This window comes from Mycetomoellerius zeteki, unplaced genomic scaffold (genome assembly GCF_001594055.1).
Source record: "Mycetomoellerius zeteki isolate Tzet28-1 unplaced genomic scaffold, Tzet1.0 scaffold327, whole genome shotgun sequence".
NCBI classification, from domain to species: Eukaryota; Metazoa; Arthropoda; class Insecta; order Hymenoptera; family Formicidae; genus Mycetomoellerius; species Mycetomoellerius zeteki.
In genome coordinates, this window is record NW_017257313.1 from 87,713 (window position 1) to 101,551 (window position 13,839).

Here is a 13,839-nt window from a genome sequence, read left to right on the forward strand (position 1 = left end):
AAGAAGTATAACGAATCATTATTTTCTAAATAACGGTTATTTCTATAAAGTAATGTTCCTAATCCTAGTGATAACAAACTGTTCCGTGCTATGAGATTTGTTTATCGAGTGTCAATACTTATCGCACATAGATTCTTTTTCGATCAGCAAGGCGGAAACTATGTAACTCATCATTATCCTTCATATAATAGTGTAGAATTAGCGGTGCTTGTTTAATTAATTAAATTAGCACAGGTGACCGTGGTTATTGAAGGATAATGATAGATTTTCCCTCGGTAAAAGGCCACCAACTGGATAATTCGCGTGTCGTATTTGCTAAACCCGGAGTAGCCGGTCACTCCATCACTTAGGATATTCTCCCCGTGGAATTTCCCGGACTCCTGAGATCTTTGTTTTCATGCAAAAAGTAAACTTCCCAATGGTCAACGCTGGAAATACGCTCCGAATGTTTCTCGTGTAAGTGTACGTGCAATCCAAGTCTTATCGATCTTTTCGTATACGGAAAAAATTGTTTTCTCTCTCTCTCTCTTCCGTTTGCCTTTCTCCCGCGAATCTCGGATTGCGTGTTACAGCGGATTCACGTACTGTAACATTTTATTTTTATTAGAAACACGAGGTAGGATTCTTTTCTCTGCGAAGCGGAACGCAGTTTTTAACTAGAGGCAGAGGTAAATTTATTAGGCGAATACTGAGCAAGTGATGAGTGGTGTCGTAGATCAGGATGCTCCACGTCGCTATTAATACAAAGCCGTTCGCCGTTCCTTACGGGATAAGTTACCGTCATCGAGATAACTCTCGTTACGTTGATTCATTACAGCTTTCTCATTTAACGCCTGGAATCTTAGGGAATTATTTAACTATTCAGCGGGCGATAAATGTAAATTTGAAAAGTCCATTGGCATAAGTCCACTTGAAATTATTTTTTGACATGAACAAAGAAATTTGTATAATTTTTTTTATTTGAGCTATCAATCAAAAATTTTTTTAGTTAAGAAAAATTAAGAGAAATTCATTGTTTTAGTTAACAAAACGTGTATAAAATGGTATGAAAAATACAATTTTTATATATTAAAATAACATTCACTGATTCGCCACTGGAGAAAATTAGATTTTAGCTGATTTTGTAACAAAATGTCATTTTTATTAAATATGATTGATGGATATAACTGCATTTGAAGCAATAGGGATTTGAGGATTTAACTTCCTTTGTATTTTTCTCGTTACAACAATAGAGAGAATTCTCTTTACAACGGAGACAATTTAATTTCTTTTTCTATTAGACATATTTTTTTTCTTACATTTTATCAAGTTTATAAAACTGTTTAGGCATATTTTTAACACATGAGTACTTTTTTTGAACACAAAGCACATTTCTTATTCACTAAAAAGAGTAAGCAAATAAATTACTACGAAAAAAGTAAGTGATGAGAAACTAATAATGAGAATAAATAATTCAAAAGATATAATTATTGATTAGTCAAAAAATTTTACAATCTTGTCTTTTACATAATAAATATAATATTAATTTATAAAATAGAAATGCGATCAACAATAATCGCATAGTACTTTTATAGTGCTAAAACGTTCAATTTTTGTAACCAAAAAGCTATAAAAAATCCAGTGGTTCAGTATTTTATTTTTTTATATTTTTAGCTGCTTTTGCATATATAGGTTACTCATTTAGTACACTCTTTTGGAGATGTGCTGAAATAATTATCGGAATAGTTTAATGAGGATATGTTATATTTTACGATGCGCGTGGGAACGCTTGGAAACGCGAAATATTAAGTTTCCTCACCAATATTTAATTTTTACTGCTGGACGAATTGAATATTTGACGTAGCGTTAGCTTCAACTTTGGCAAGGTTGCGTGTGTATCCTTGATGCTCAGCAGGGCATCAGGTCAGTAACTGTGAATCAATCCTAAGGTGGCTGGCAGCCATTAACTAGCATCGTTTCGCGCTCGTATCTCCTAAAGCAATCTTGCATCGTTTTACAGCGAACTAGCCATATAAGCGTGGTAGTTGGAATTTGTTACTACCCTCTGTGCATTAGCCTCCAATAAAGTGCAACATCATGCTAAAATTTACCGTTGTTGTGATAGTCAACATTGTCAGCGGGAGATAGATACCGTGCTGTGGGCGCAGTTGACTTGATTAATTTCACGGAATGCACGGAACAAAAAGAAAATCGACTGTTAACGTCTGAATATTCCGTTAAATAAACGCCGCTGTCAAACTATCTCGTCGAAAATAATTAGCGTTATTTCCGCCGATCGTTTGCGTGAGCTCGCTCCGTGGCGGACGTGACGCGGTGGTACTGGGTCGTCGAAAAAAAAAAAGAAACATTTTTCAGCGAAAGACCTGCGCGTGCATAGCAGAAACGTGCCGAAAACGCTTACCGGCGCGGACCTAAGCGCACTAACAAAAAAAAAAAAAGCCGAGTGGCGAGAAGCCGAGAGGGCGGAGAAAGTCTCTAGTCCGGGGGAGAGGGTCGGCGCCGATAACAAATCGGGCACACCCGATGGTCGTCCAGTTTTTGTCAAACATTAAATATTTTTTTCCCGCGGTAATGGTATGCGCCGGAATCGACACGGATACAGTTCGCGTGCAGTTCGCAGTCGGGCATAAAAGGGGGTGGCGGTAAGCGGGGAAGGGTGCACGTCGCGTAACGCGTTTTGAATGCATATGAAGTACGGCGCAACGGTCGAATGGAGAGATTTAAATCAACGGGGCACACGAGCGCGGCTCTCTCGCCGGCTATATAGATAATGCCGGGACGCGAAAGTGGTCGCGCTCCATAAATCCCCCGCAAAGAAATTTTAACTGCGAGCGTGGAAAAAGAACGTTCGGCCGAGATCCCATCCCCGCCCTTCCACCACACGCGATCTTGTCTACGGAGGAAGAAGTGTCAATTAAAGTCGCCGGCGCGTAAATGACCCGCGTGACGCTCGCCGATCTTTCCACTCGTTTTGGGGTGGGGCAACGAAATTTAATGCGGACAATTAACCATACGGCACAGTGGCGAATTATGCACAATTCATAAAACTGTAAAATTACCACTACATCTATTCCGCGTGACTTAATTGCAGCGTCGAAACGCGATATCCCTCCCTAATTACATTGGCTATTATCCGCCGACAGATTAATTTAAATGTTATCGCATCGAGCTACAAGCGATGAACGAAATTGTGTAATAAAAAAGAATGTATGTTCGCCTTAATGCCTGCATCTCTATTCGGTACAATACAATAAAAGCCAAATGAGGTTTCATTTTGCCCATCATGCTGTCTCGTTTTCGCTTTCCATCTCCCCCTCCTCTCTCTCTCTCTCTCTCTCTCTCTCTCTCTCTTTCTTTCTGTATGAAATTCTCCGTTTTCCACTTTTGCAAATCGTCAACAAATAGTTCGCAATGTCCCGCTGAGATAGATTTTAATGAACATCATACGAAACCCGTGCGCGCCTGTGTGCATTCCAGCGAAAGTACACGCGTGGCATGCATTACGCAACGTCAGCCCACGCATCAGCGTTTCGTAACGTGCAATTATTACGAACTAAAGGCTGTTTTGCACGCCGGTTAATAAATTACGATGTGCCATCCTATCCAACCAGACTCCACGTGCATAGCCATTTCGCGCGAACACATGTGTGTCACATCGAAAAATGCATTTAACATTGCACGCAGCAATATTATCCGAAGTGAAACGAATAAAATAGCGATGATAATTAAAACACAAGTTAATAAGAGGAAATTATAGAACACATTTGAATGTGTATTTGTGTGTGTGTGACTGGTACATAGAGTTTATCGATTACAATTTTACAAACGGTTTTACTGATCCAGATATCTCAATTAATATTAATTGTATGTATACCATTGTACATATGTATATATAGATACGTATGAATAGATAACTGTTAAATATAATTTTACATTAAATACAAGAGAAAGTTATAAGTGACAAGTAGTATAAACAGAAATATCTTGGCCACAAAACGTTAATTATAAAGATTTTGTATCTGCTACTTGCAACGAGATGAAAATGGAGAAAATATGTTGAGGAATGTAAACTTTATATTTACATCTTTATAAACAAAAATAAATTATTTGATTTACCATATGTCAAAATTGAATTTTTTTACTTCTATTATTATCGTTGAGAATACTTAAACCAATGATGCATACAAATTATTTTCAAATAATTTTTCGAAAAATGTATATACAATCGTTTTTACTTTTGAATTTATACGAGGCGTGTTTACAATAGATTGATGTTAAATTATTTATTATTAAATATGCACTGTTCTTTGTTTGCATAATTTAATTTCCAAATTTATTTATAGCATCGTAAGCTTGTTTTATGAAATTTAGTAAAATCGTAATAAAAAACTTAAAAATTATCCATTTTGACAACATATTTTCTTAAAGCAATTCTGTATATATATATATATATATGGATTAATGGATTTATAAAATGACGATATAATAAATTTATACATGTATATGTATATATTAGAGCTGGGACTAGAGTGTAGCCAACGAAGTACTTGTCTTATGCAAAAAAAAAATACGAAGGGACACAAAAATGATATTATAAATTTCTGCATATTTTAATTCATTCGTTACTAACAGTGATTATATTTATTGTTGTTGAGCGTCCGCTGTATATTAAATGAAATTGAAATATATGCATACGTATAAAGTATATAAATTTTGATAAAATAATTTACAATTTTGCGGTTATCAGAACACGAAAAATGAAAAATACATTTTCTATGAATTTTTACGAGAATTAATATTAATTATCTATGGGGTATGTATAACTCCGCTATATACACCACACCTAAAAATATTTAATTTATCAGGTATTATTTACTATGTTTACGGTAAATAAACTATGAAACTATAATACTTCATATTTTAAATAAATCATACTATAAAAACTTTGTACTATCTAGTATGAAAAAAATATTAGGAATCCAAAATACTTATTTTTCATATAAAAAAAACTTTTTAAAACTTACATTTTTGTCGTATATCAGAGAGATAGGGTATTCATACGGTTACTTATAAATGGGATGTGTGGTTCTAAAGAATTTACAAATAATGCTTAGAAATATGACGTAAGATAATACAATAACTTACAAGATGTGCTTACAAAGTTTTATTAAGGAATGTGAATTATAAATATATGTACGAAGTGTAATAATTCTAATCTTGTACATGTATTACAAGTGTTATGATATGAGGTACATGTTTCATGTCATGCAGGTATTGCATTTAAGGGAATGCTCGAGCGATGTCAATTACCACGAATTACAGTATAATCAAATTGATTTTACGGATTGCAAAATTTTTTTTATAGAATTAAAATATGCATAAATAGAAAATCCGGGTATATCGATTTTACAAGAAAATTAAAGAAAAATTAAAAAATTCACTTACTTTTAGATTGTATAGCTGTCACCTGCGATTAAAATTTCCTTGATATGAAAGTTTCGTTATATGAATAGTATAAGTATTCAGCGGACTTTGAATTACTTGAGTAAAAACAATACTGATTTTGTAAAATTAATATTGAAAGCCTAGAAAAAATATATTAGCTTAAACGTATTTCACGTGAATGCGTATGCTTAGCAAAGATTTAGAATAGTAAACAGAGCAATAATTGTGTCTTTGATAGATGTTCGATCTTGCAAGAGATGGCGCTGTAATATGTTAGATAAGGACAGATGTGACACGTTTAAGTGAGACAGAACGATAATGTAAGAATTGAGTTAAAAAGTCTATATTATTATCGACATCGATCATGTTTAGCCGAAAAATATGTAATATCTAATAAAATATTGATTTTTTATCTTATACTTTTATACGCAGAATAATGAGAATAATCGATTTATATTTAAAAATATATGATTCCATAAGAAAAGTGCGATTATATAGCTGCACTATTAGAAAAATATACGTAATTATGGAATGATTGATTAGTTTAAGTAATAAAAGCCTTTCTTTATTATTTTTTTCTAATTTGAATTAGGAAAGATCTTATTGTTTTTTAATCCAGTTATTAGAATCATTCTGTACATACATAGGTATGTTACATACGATATACACACACACGGATGCGCGCGCATGCATGGCACATACACACATGTGCTTAAAACAATTTTTATTTTAAATAATTATACGCTATTTCTACATTGTTCTAATAATATAAATGGAAAAATACATACTTTTTCTTGTTAGTGATTATTTCGATAACGAGAAAACTTTCTCTGCTCTCTGGCGAAGAAGTCCTTACAAGATGAATGTTTCCGGTATTCCTTTTCAATAATTTAGCTCCTTTATCTTTATCAAGTAACTTTCATTACACGAGGTTTTCTTTAAAATTCGTGCAGCTTGTTAAGATCCACCGAGCAACTGGCCGCGGCAGACGAATTAAATATCAGAAACACAATTTAATTTAATTTTGACAATTATTTTAATAATTACTTTTTAATATATCGCAACAGTGTAATCCATCATCGATAATTGGAGACGCATACAATACGGCGTAGTAAATAGGAATGCAACTGGCTGCACATCTAGTTACGCACCTCTCGAGTTGCACGCTCCGCTTCTTTCCACGATCTCCACTCAGCGCACTATCTTCCGCCCTGCGTTCCGTTTCGATGGCATTCGTGATGCTATTGTTGTTTACGTATTCGTTCTGTATGCGTTCTTGCGAATTGTGCCCGCGCAAAATTTAGGCCACTCTAAAATGCTACATAGTGCATCTGATATTAGTTGTATCATCAATAAGAGGGAACACATTGCATTGGACAATCGCAATAGAAAACCCAAGTTTATTAGTCCGAATAATTCGCAGCCTATTTTGTAGTTAAATTACTTTCTTATAAACATTTACGTTTTTAAAATGAGCATTACATAATATATATATATAGTAGCACTAGTTTGTCTTTGCTATGTCATGTGACTCGATTTTGATCAGATAATCCTCGTGGGTACATCATAATTCGAGAAACGCGCGCGCACTCTCATCTTCATAGCATTATCACACCACGTACGACTCTGCGCGGATATCTCTCGTGACGTCAAACCCATTTCATACTTGTTCATCGTCTATTTCCGCGGCACGCTGTTTCGCAAAATTAGAGTGACCTAGATAAGTATCAGAATATCGTAATATACTGAAATATGTGCTACTATTCTACAAATTCTTGAGACTGGTCGAATACACGAAAGAACATTCAGATTTTGGCTATTGATCTTAAATGAAACTTGTATATCAAGTGCAAAAATAATTTTGCATTCTTTTTGCACATTGGCTTTTGAATAGCTCAGCGTTTTTCAACCTTTTTTAATTTACGGAATTTACATTAAATAATGAGCTAAATTTCTTGCGACATTTCGTGGGGTGGACACGCTTCGGAGTTCAGCATAAATCTTTATCAGATACACGACATTTAGAAATAAAAATAAAGCTTTTTTGTAAAATAAATTTTTAGATTTTATTTATCGTTTTAAAAGTGATTTTATTGCAATGATAATATTGTTTTAATTAAAATGAGAGTAAGCACTATATATAATTTAAACAATTTTCACAATTTTTAAAACATTTTTTCGCGCCTCGCTTGTTTTATTTATTTCAACACGGAAAATATAATCATGACTGAATTGACAAGATACACAGAGAGAAAAATGTTTGGTATTTGTAACTATAATTATATATTACTATAATTATGATTATTACTGCTATAATAATAATAATAACAGTAACTATATATATAGTTCCAGCAACAAATGTATATAATTGGCAACCTAAGATGACTATAATTATAGTTGTTGTAACCATAAAATAGTTGAAATTACCATAAAAATGGTTCATATTTTGGGACAACCATATTTTTTATGGTTGTCCCAAAATATAACTATAAAATTATAGTCACTTGAACCATTTTTATGGTAATTTAAACTATTTTATAGTTACAACAACTATAATTATAGTCATTTTAGGTTGCCAATTATATACATTTGTTGCTGGAACTATATATATAGTTACTGTTATTATTATTATAGCAGTAATAATCATAATTATAGTAATATATAATTATAGTTACAAATACCAAACATTTTTCTCTCTGTGTATGTTTGGTTAAATTTTGATGGAAGTACGAACAGAATTTTTTGTTATTATAATCAAATATTTTCATACGCAATCAAAACATTTAGTTCTGTAATTTAAGAAGTCAATACACATTAAAAAAATTTGTGTATTTGTGTTGGAAATGGTCCATTCACGTTTGTGTTAACAGTTTATGTTGAATTTTTTAACATGATCGAGTGTTAAGTTAACATAATGTGATTATGTTATTTAAAGATTTTTTGTGAAATTGATATTCAATGTTTCTCAGTGTTAAAATGACAATTTATGAATAAGTGAACAAGTAACATAAAAATGTGTTTTAAAACGTAAATTCTAAGACAAATGAATAAAATATGTGTTAACATATCATAAATGTTAATTTTTTGAAAAAAAATGTTCCCACAATTTGTTTACAAACTATGCCGATATTATCTTTCTTTGTATTTATTCTCTTACATAATATTTGTGTTACCTTCTAACATATTCATCTTGTATAAAATTAATTCAAAAACTTGAGTGGACTATTTGAGACATGCGATTTATGTTAAACTCAACATTTTTTGCAACTGTGTATCTCTTAAACGAAGCTTTTGTGAACAAACTACCAGAGGAAATGTTTTGAGATCTTAAATTCATATTTTAAATTTGATGATTTAATTCAGAAACATACTCTGTACGTGTATTTTATGTTAATTCAATTAATTTTTTTAATGTAAAATTTTTCGTTCTTTTTACCTTTTTTAAATTATTCGCGGCACATTTGAAGATCTTTTACTGTTACACATCACAGTATGCTGCGGCAAATTGGTTGAAAAACCCTGGAATATAGAGGGATCTTTAAACCAGAATTATCGAAAACTCGGAATTGCTTTGCACTATATAGGTACGTGGACGTTCAGGGCAAATGGAGATCATACGTCACGCATTCGGGCACAGAGCCCATCAGCGGGAACGCACGTTTTATGCCGCACCATTCGCAATTTTTGTGCCCCGTGATCCATGTCCAACCGTAGTTGCGCAGCGGTGGTCGCACCACTCCTGCGACTACCAATTCATTGTTGCGCTTGTTTCGAGTCGATGTTCGTAAATCGCACTTGCTATAATTCAAAATTGGAAAACCGGGATGATGCCGCGCGAGGAATAGACGAGCCAATCTCGAACCGTGCGTCAATCAGCAAACGTCGAAAACAACAAATGAGGCAACATTCGAAATGTGTAAGGCCGTGTGTTAAGCCTGTATGAGGCTACCCACGCCATGCAACAATTCGATGTGCTATGGACATCCGAAAAGGATGATTAAAAATACTATCCGAGTATTCCCAAGTTTTAACACAATGACTGATTATATTTTTATATTTATTTATATTTTAGATCTTACGTTCGGTACACAGTGACATAAACGAGATTTTTCATACTTATTTAATTCGGACGTTTAAAGACGTCAAATTGTTATGTAGGTACGCATTGGATATTAAGGATTGCAAATTAAAAATTAGAATTTAATTAACTAATCAGATAATTTTAAATTTTTATCCGCACTCTAAAAAATGTCGATGTCATTTTAACACCGATGGTGTGGAATTTGACACCAATATGGGTCTATATAATTCTCATCATGTTGGTGTAAAATCAACATCGTTTGTTCGGTGTAAATAATTCGCATTGTTGTGGTATGAATTTCCACACAGAAAACGGTATTAATTTCCACACAGAAAACGGTATTAATTTCCACACAGAAAATAAATTTTTTTCACGTTAAGGTACAATATTTAACCTTAAGCATTATTATAATCGATTATGTCCAACGCTTTTTCGACACTGCACTGCGAACACACTGATTATCAAGAATACCATTTGCTTGACACGAAAATGCTGAGGATGACGAAAATTCACACACTTTCCTAGCATTTTCCGTATTTTTTCGACGTTAAAGATGTCTGAGCGGTTCGGTGCGAACGTCAGACAAAAGACACGAACTAATGTAACCTCAAACGCTGTAGCGATTAGTTCTTTGAAGTGACATGTAGCGCGCAGTCACACTGCACGGTGCGAAAACAAACAATGCCGCATTAAAATTTGACACAGCGTTTGTCTTGTGAAAGACTCACTATATCTTGGTGTTAAAATTCACGCCAAATTATTTAACCATATAGATGTGGTGAAATGTCACACACCGCTATTTTTTAGAATACGTGTTTCATTCTAATTGATTAAATTCTAATCTTTAATTTGTAATTTTGAATCTTCAACGCGTATAGTCTCTGATATGAGTTTTATAGCTATGGCCAACACACAGATCGTGACATCGCGGAATTGCGAGCGCGAACTTCTTTATTTGCATGCACCGGCATGCAGAAATGTTTGACGAACGTCTAGCTGACGGTTAATCTGATTGCCGGGCTGCCAGACGTTACTCGCGTGCCTTTCGATCTCTCTCGAAACGTTTCGAGTAAAATATTTCTGCAGCTTACTCGAAGGCGAACAGACGCGATGGGTTACTCTTTACCGGATCATTTGAAGCGAGCGACAAATAGTCGAAAATCCGTTTCAAATTAAAATCTAGTTTAATCAGTGGGGAACAACTTTCGTATTATTTTTCTATGTTCTGCACTACCGTGTATTTTGCGTACCTACGTCGATTGTCAGTCACCGAGCTGATTCATCCGATCGGAACGAATCTAGCCGCGATCGGGACCAATAAGCCGTGCGTTAATCACGCCGGCGAAACGACACTCTGCGGAGTGTCGAGAATAGTACAACGGGATGCGTTGTGAACGGGCTATTAGACCAGGAAATCGAAAGGGTGGATTTGTAGCCAGTTATTGCGTTACATCCGACGTTGATCGCGCGGTTGACACCGCGACCGGGATTGTGTCTCTTCTGTTTTCCAGTCCTGACGGCGCACGGCGATTCGACCACGACCGAGAACGGCCGCGCGTCCGTTCAATTATGCCGATGAATTCGATCACGGGACCATCCCGCGAATTAATCGAATGATATGACTAACGACAGATAATTATAGGCATTGTACGTTGCAACTAGACAACGGGATTACCTGAGCGTTTGTTTGTTATAGTGAGATCCAACCAAAAGCAGCATAACTGATCATAAGCTTATCACTTGGATCAAATGACAGTTTGTTCGTATCACGTTAGTGAAGAAATGACGAGACAGCACTTGTACTTTATTTGAAATCAATATTTCTACGTCACTATCGACAGTTTTATTCTTGACAATTATTTTCCCCACGACGAATAGTTATTATGACGATTAATCGTTAAGTTTCTATCAATATGGATTAACTTTAATTCCATTATCAGTTTAACTTACTTCTTATTTTTTTCTAGTTTTAATTAAAAAAAGGTAAAGGGTACACGGAAAACGTTCCGTCGAGACTGAAACAATTTTGCTAAAATATTTAAAAATTTAGCTAATACAGATATAAAAATAATTTTATTGGTCCATCAAAATAACTATGTAGAACGCTTAAGCGTTGATGATATAGTACTGCAAAAAATTATAAAAAATTAAATCATATTGAATTTATACATATTTATATATATAATTTATCATATATTTTTATCGTGCCGTTTATTAAAAATGGAACGGGAAGGGACTGATGAGAAATATGGATGCAGAATCTCTTTCCTAATATATCTCGGATTATAGAGGTTTCCATTCCTCAAACTTTGCGTTATAGAAGTCAATTTTGAAATAATTTAAGTTGTAAAAGTAAAATTGGATTTAAATAATGAGCTCAAAAATTCGAATTGCAGAGGTTTTTGAGTTAGCGCGATTCAAGTTAAAGATGTTTTGACCGTGTTTACCGAACAACTTAATTTGCTAAGTAATCAAGAACATAACCAATGAAAAGAATTAATGTCATATCGACAAGTCGCGATGACTAGTGGCAGAAAAAAATCGATATATGTATGTATACGTCGAGACAGAATCATATGATCAACTGACCGACATCGCGATAAAGTCCCGTCGCGATTGCAAATTGTCGTCGTTGGTTGTACAATCAAACAGGTCCAGTTCCGCAAACGTACACGCACACAACGATGGACACGCGTTGTTAACACATAACTGTTTACGATCAGCTGAAACGAATGCGCGTAATCCCGCTTGATTCGAGATCGGGTCCTGCACTCGGCCTCGGTGGCATGGTTCGCCTGACGGATCGCTGGAAAAAGGAGATAAACGAATTACCCCGCTTGTCAAACAAAACCTCCATTATTTGTGTCGGCGTGGCTCAGTTCGTTACGCAAGACTTTGTCCGACTGATTTGAGCGGCCTCGACTCGGCTCGGCTCGGCTTGGTGCGACAAACACAATCGGATACATCGCATGTACACGGAAAGAACAATTTTGCTGAAATATCTAAAATTTTAGTTAGATACAGATACTTAAAATAATCTTTTTGGACTAACAAAATAATTATGTATGAAACTCAAGCATGATGAGCAATGTTCCAAAAAGTTTTGTCATTCTAGCAACCAATTTGAACGTTTTACATAATTATTTTGACAATCCAACAAAATTATTTTCAGTTTTATATCTATAGTTAAATTTTTAGATAGTACTTCGGTAAAATTGTTCTTTCAGTATCGCAGATCAAAACACAGCAGCTCTTAAAAAATATCACATACGAAAATGCTATACGTTATGTTCTTACAGATTTTCGTATGCAATATAGTTTCAGGAATATCCAAATAAAGGATATATCCAAATATCGAATATTCGCTAATATGGTAAGATTTGCGACTACATCAAGAAGAGCCTGTCATAAAATGAATAGATTCTAATAGAAGGATTATTTATTGGTTATTTCGGAATTCCCAGTGATTAAAAATCTAATTTTTGAAGAATTAAAAAAAAACGTTCTATTTTTTACAACTGTGATACAAAAAATCATTTTAAAAAAATGTAAAATATGCCTCTCGTACGTTAAGTGAATGGAATATATCATTTTTAAAACTTATTTCTAAAAAGAAATCCAATTTCAAAAATTTACTTATGCTATTTCTGAAGAAATAAACATTTTTGTACACATAATATAAAGTTTTTAAATTAGGAAATTCTGTAAATATAATGATAGACTTCTAAAAATGTTATAAAATGACAGATTCTAGTCTAAAAAAGATATTTATTGATAAAAATGTATACAATTCATAAAAAGAAACAGATTTGTAACATTGAATTTCAGTATGCTAAAGTATGATTTATTATTGAATGTGTATTTTTACAGTATTTTATCTCAATTTCAATAAAAATTGACTTAGGAGGGCTTCTGAAATGATTGATTTATTTATCACTGAATTACGGTCATGTATTCTTAAAAAAAACTATTCAAGAATATATTTTATTGTAATCTATGTGATATATTTCTATACAAGATCCCTTACATAGTCAACTTAGTTCATACCTAGAAGCCGTTTCTCCCTCGACTATTCTCGTAAGACAACCGTGTATAATTTGACGACAAGCTAGGTACTAATTAGCTCCGATCTTCTTTTTAACGTCAGTTACTTTTTCACGGCAAGATCATTCCCCTTTGAGTGGCGCTTGAAATTGGTTTTAATTAAAGTTTAACAATACGTCTCTTCTTGTCGCGCTTCGTTGATCGGGTCGCTCGTCGATATTGTCTCTTTCGAATGCATTTACAGCGTGCTTCAATGAGCCAAAATTTAG

The 13,839-nt window shown here is 33.9% G+C and overlaps 1 protein-coding gene across 1 annotated transcript in view; it reads left to right on the plus strand.

Annotated features, from left to right (window-relative positions):
- Window positions 1-13,839, plus strand: part of LOC108725114 (neurotrimin) — a 138,264-nt gene that overhangs the window by 912 nt on the left and 123,513 nt on the right. The gene's annotated exons all lie outside the window — the stretch shown is intronic.